This window comes from Salvia splendens, chromosome 7 (assembly GCF_004379255.2).
Source record: "Salvia splendens isolate huo1 chromosome 7, SspV2, whole genome shotgun sequence".
NCBI classification, from domain to species: domain Eukaryota; kingdom Viridiplantae; phylum Streptophyta; class Magnoliopsida; order Lamiales; family Lamiaceae; genus Salvia; species Salvia splendens.
In genome coordinates this window covers 36,038,424-36,044,957 of record NC_056038.1, presented here as the reverse complement: position 1 = coordinate 36,044,957, position 6,534 = coordinate 36,038,424, and positions in this window count along the sequence as shown.

The window sequence follows — 6,534 nt, the reverse complement described above, 5'->3', positions numbered from 1 at the left end:
TTGTTGTATGCCCGGTTGAGAAATTGAAGACAAAAGGCGCCTATTTATAGAAAGAAAATTGATAGTGTGATTAACATTATTAAGTCAATATGATTGGCGCCGCCCCCTCTCTCTCTTGTGCGTTGTCACAAGGTGTCAAGGTTGATGGTCAAATTTAAAAATATAACAAATGTCAGAATCTAATTAAGATTAATCCTTTCATTCCAATTACTAATAGTAAGTGTTCGAATCATTACGAAAGTATATGGATAGGAGCACAGCCACGCATATGGTGAACTAAATCGCTTTTATAGTGAACAAAAATCATTGTTACAGTAAACTAAATTCGTGTTATCTAATTACATACATTAAGGTGGTGTTCGATTTACAAGATAAAATAATACTAAGATAAAATCTATGATTGATTTGTGAGATTATTTTAGTCAGATGGTTCCCTATGACTAATTATCCCATGATTATCAATCTAAAATTGAATTGTAGGGTTGAATTTCATGAACCAAACACACTACAAATTTAATCTCGGATACAATCTTGCAAACCGAACGTCCTCTAAGATTAGTTATATTTTGATCATCTACTCCACTTTTTATTCATATTAAATTTGTAGTGGAATAAATTTTAGCGCAATTGATCATTGTGACTCTAAGTCTCGGGAGCTCTTGAGGTAGTTTATTCGATTTTCAGTATCTCTAGTTTCAATCATTCAACCCTGATCATTTTATAAAAGAAATTGATAAACATAATTGAAGTAATTAGTTGGAGATTACGGAAGAGCGTAGCTTATTAAGCGAAAATTAGTTTGAAAAAGGAGGTGGCCATGAATAGGCTTTTTGATTATTTTGTTTCGAACCTTTGGAATACTAAGAAATGTTGGAGTTAATGCGAAGACTAAATAGATTGTCATTTTCGCATTTATTTTTCAATTTTGACATTATTTCTATCTCGATTAATGCCTTTCAATTCAATGTCGTCTTTCCATTTATTTTTCAGGGGTTTATGTATATATTTATTATTAATCTTAAAATTATTGTACTAATATTGCATAATAGATTAGTCCACCACATACACTTATAAAATGATCTTTTTTTTTTCAATTTATTATAACATACACGATAAAACACTACCCATAATGTAGTAGCATATACTCGTACACTATATATTGAATAAAATAAGTGCGATATTTGAACACAACAATCAAAAAACTATTTATGATAATGATTTTTGTAACACTTTTATAAATCTTGAGATTATATTGATGACTCAAAGATGAAGAGATAGGTATTTGGCTCATGGTAACTTTAGCTTGGGACATGTGTCAGCCCAAAAATGGCTTTGACCTTATAAAGTGTAATCTCATCAGGCCACCAGCAACGCGTTACGTGGGTGGCTCTAAGCCCGTTCCTCCGTGACGAGACGCGCGCGGGACGCGTTGCAGCGTCCCGTCCCGCAGCGTCCCGTTGCAGCATTGTGTTGATATTTTCGAAACACTATATTGACATTTTCATCAAAAACCCTAATTTGGTAGTTTTTTTTTATCTTTTTTTATTTAATTAATAAAAATAAAAATTACACGTGACAAATTTTAGACCACAAGATTTCTAAAATCCTATGGTCTTAAATTAGTTGTTGTTAGAGCATCTCCAATGGCGGCGAGCGGGCCGGCTAGCCGATTTTCGGCGCTCTCTGGTCCGCTCGCCGAACCATTGGAACCGGCGAGCGCCATTTCGGCGAAAAAATCGGCTAGCGCTGGCCGATCCGCGAGCGCTCGCCGCCATTGCAGGCGGCGGACCGGCGAGCGAATTTTAAATTTTATTAATGTATTTTTTTAAATTAATGTATTTTTTTATTGTAATTTTTTTAATTTAAATAATATTATTGAATTTTCTCGTATCTGTGTCGTACATTTAATTCCGTATTTTGTGTGATTGTCAATTATTTGTTTTATATAATTAGGGGTGATGTGACTAGGCTATTGCTGGGTTATTTGTTTGTCCTGATGATGTGGCATAAGGATTTTTAGTGCTGATGATGTGGCAGGAGGAGTTTGTGGCTGAGCTATGGCTGGACAAAAGCCATTGGAGATGCTCTTAGTAATTAAATAATAAGTTAACAATTGATCAATCCCCTACTATGATAATAGGGACTAGTTTGTTTTTATTTAGCTATGTGGTCCAAAAACTAATTAATTGATTAATTCATAAGACATTCAAAATTATCAAAGTATATTATTTTATACATGTATATATAGTCGTATTAAAATTTTATTTAGGTAAGCCTTATGAATGAAGGAGACCAATCTTGGCCATAAAAAAAGAGTGATGCTAAATGGCCATAATGTGGCCGGCCATAAATAGTTAATTTAGTCCATTTACATGTATAAAAAAATTAGAATTACTGATATAAACTTATATGTGTGTGAATGGACTTGTGAGTTGATACTTATCTTTGAATTCCATTACGTAAAACACATTAATATCACGAATTACTGTATACGTTGAGCAACAATCAAAAAATAACAGTAGTAATAAGTTGAGCAAAAACTACGAAAGAGCAACACTAACATGTTGAGCAACATATAATGAAGATGATATAAAAGTAAAATCAAGTAGTATTAAACCAGGAATATGAAAAAAAATCAATTTTTTGGTTATTTAATTAATTTATGGCTGGCCATAATGTGGCCGCATAGCATTATTCATAAAAAAAATTACACTTGTGTAATTTTATAACTATGACTTCCTATTTGAGTTTGAAATCAACACGTGTTTACCTGCTACAAAATCCCAGTTTCCAAATTGGGGTAATCAGTGTGGCCACGTACACTGAATTATCTCAATCCCTAATCATAATTAAGTCAACAGCCACTCTCACCTATTATTTTCATTATTTCAAAATAATATAAAGTATTCAACATGAGGCTGTACGTAGCCACACAAAAATACACACAAACACGTATCAAAATCTCTTAATTAATTTATTCTAATTTTCAACTTTCCGTTGATCAATTGTGGGAAACGGCCGCTTCTCACTTGGTTGTAATAAATAACCAATTAATTTAGATGATTGAAATTTATAGAATTTTGAATATTCGAGAAGATTCTTGCAAAGGAAATGTTCAAGCTAAAAAGATGCAAGGAACTATAGAAGTTCGGAAAAGAAACAAAAGCTAAAAGACAACGAAATCGACATACAGATAAATGTGAATGCTCTAACCAAATTCTGTACGATAGAAAAAAAAAGTTGCAAACCAATGTCCACACTATTAATGTACACACTATTAATTTGGATATTGCAAGCAACTCAAACACATTAGACTTTGAGGTAACTAATTCATCAAACTCTTAGCTAACAAAATAAATTTAGGTCAAACAATTTTAATAAAATATTACTACTTTCTTAACCCTACTTTCACTAGACCTAAAGTCAATACACTCTAGGAATTGTGTCTAGTTACGTAATTAATCTTTTCTAGTAATAATTTTAAGTTTTATTACTAAGTAAATGAAAACAATATTACCTTAACACACAAGCACATATGATATATACTATCACTAGTGATAAATGTACTTAAATCATATATATGCTATTGACTTTTTTTGTATTCTACATTTAAAATAGATTCATGAATATACTGATTAATTTAAAATAAATTAATATTATATACCATTCTGAAATAATACAGGGAAATATTAATTTTAAAAAATTGGATATCTGCATAATTTTCTCAAAATCAAATTGAATATCAAGTGTAAAATTGTCACAATTGTTTCAAATCAAAACTCTTTTTTAATTATCTTTCTAAGTACATTAGGGTTAATTCAATAACGAAATAATGTAAAATAATAATAAAACCGATTTACATAGAATCAGTCCGATTTGATATAAAAAGTGTACAATTATCATTATTCCATATTAACATATACAAAAAAGAGATATTCTCAAAATGAATTAAATTAGATACCTCTAATCAAAACTTTAAAAAGTTTTGAAAATTCAATTACTTTTTTACTATATTCACATCAGATACATGCAACAATTACGTATACATGAAATCACAATGCTATATACTAAAGTGCAAAGAAACTTCTACTTATGTTCCCTATTTGGGCTCATACATCATGCTAAAACAATAATTTACCAATTAGAAAATCAAGCACACCTTAACACACACTTGTCCAAACTTTGTATTTCAACAGTAAAATAATAGGGCACTTATTATTATAACTTTTTAATATTAAATAAAATAATTAATCTACTATTTCGTCATTAGGATTTCTTGCACAAACATACTTCTTGTAGCAATTAGTCGTCAAACAGCCTATAATTTTTTAAAGAAGGCTTACCCTAATTAGTCACCACGTACGTCGTTAATGAATTTAGAAATTAATTTAATTATTTAATTTGGTTTATTCCACTGTATGAGGTGTTCAATAATCCTCAACAAACTCTCAATAATTTATTTCGACACCATTGAATAATTAACAATTCGAGTAATTCGTCTGAAATCTGGATAAGAACATACATTGACGAGGTTATGCAGTTAAAATGCGAATTAATTAATCTTAACTATATTATTAAAAACGATTATATTAATTTATAGATATGAAACCGTTGAATAAATTACGTCAAAGTAAATTCAGTGCATGCATATACGTGTATGGCTGCATGGAGACAGTATACGTAAATTGTGGATAATAAATTAATCATAGTTAGATTAAATAATTAAGTAGACATTCCAGATGTTTCTGTTGCTAAACACCAAATCTGAGATTTTGATTAAGGTTAATTATTTAACGGAATTACTAAGATATATCAAAGCTATTAGTATGATAGTATCTCTAGTTAGGTGGCAATAATTAGTAAATAAAATTCCTAAGTAGGTACAAATGCGCAGAGGTTTGTTGTTAAGATATAAAGCCATAAGAAAAAGGTACAAATGGAGTTATCTAATTTGATTATCAACATACAAAAATATTAATTTTATTCCACTCCAAGACGTGCTGAAATATTATCAGTTTTGAAAATGGATTATTTGAATGTAAATTTACAAATTTTTGCCATATTATAGTTTTGCATGCCAATTTTAAATTCATCATGTAAACTACTGAAATGTTAATTTGTGGAGTACTTATTTTGCAACCAAACTATTAATTTATTCTGATTTTACAACCAACCAAGATTTCAACGATTACATAGCTTAATGATTTTCTTACGTGGCACTATTGGACATCAACTAAAACGACATCACAGTTTAGGCAACAAAACAACATCGTATTGTATACTAAATTAAACAATTTCATTTGTTGAATATACTAGTTTCTATTAGTCCATGTTAGCGATCAAATCTTAATTGGTTGCAAAATCGGAACAAATCGATAATTTATTGACGGATTTTAATGTTGGTATACCAAACCAGAAATTGGCGAAAGGTTAAAAATTTACATAATAATACACATTTGAAATCCAAAGGATATTTGAAAGTATGAAAGGGTACTACTAATATCAATCACAAATTCAGTAAACGGAATTCGTGGGTCAGGCAGAGAGACAATAAGGTAGTTGCTTGTGTCAGAAAATAGATGTGGTGCAACGATCGTCGATGGGAATGATGACAAACGAAGAACGAAGAATGAAAGCGATATTTAACTCCAAAGACTTGGGGCCGACCTATCGCACCGTGGAGTTCAGTGCAGCTTTAAAGTCCGGGTTATGTGGAGTTTTCACCCCCACGGACCACGAATACTTAGCATATAAGCCCAAGTTATTAACTCAAGTTAACATGAAGATATTATGCTAAATCCCATTTATAAATCATCGTATTATAAAATAGGCCCAATCCTTAAGTGCACCTTAGGCTTATTAACCATCGAAATTGCTGTATTAGTGATGGAAGCTAAATTATTCTTTACTACTATAATAAAATTTCGTTTCTTATACAAATTATTGAATATCCATAGCCTGTAGTGTACAATTTTTGTAACTCGTTAATAAGAGCAATTACAAATTATTCGAATAATAAAATTTTTTTTTCTTCTATCATCTTTTTAATGTTCAGTTTCTTGCACTTATTTTTTCCTCTTCTTCTTCTTCTTAGATGTACATCATGAAGAATGTAAGCATGATAAGTAAAACTAAATTCATTCATCCAATTATAGGGGAAGGTTTGAGTCATTATATGAGAAGATAGAAAACCATAATTATTGATTTGTCGTCACTTTGAATAGTATGACTGTTAAAGGTGTTCCATACTCAAAGCCAATGATCAAATTTTTAATGTTTGAGTTAAGGATTGATGAGTCTATTCTATTTGATTACAGTTAAGAGTGAATTTAAAATTACTACGCAATCAAAGGTTGATTAATAATTTTTTTTTTATAACTTTGTGATTGGAATTATCTTTAATTTAATGTGAATCGGCCTCTATTTTTTATAAATGTGAGCTCAAAATTAGATTTTTTATTTGTGTGACCCTATAATTAAAATAATCTGATAACTTTAAGTTAAATAAAGTAGAGTATTAAATATTGGGCTAGG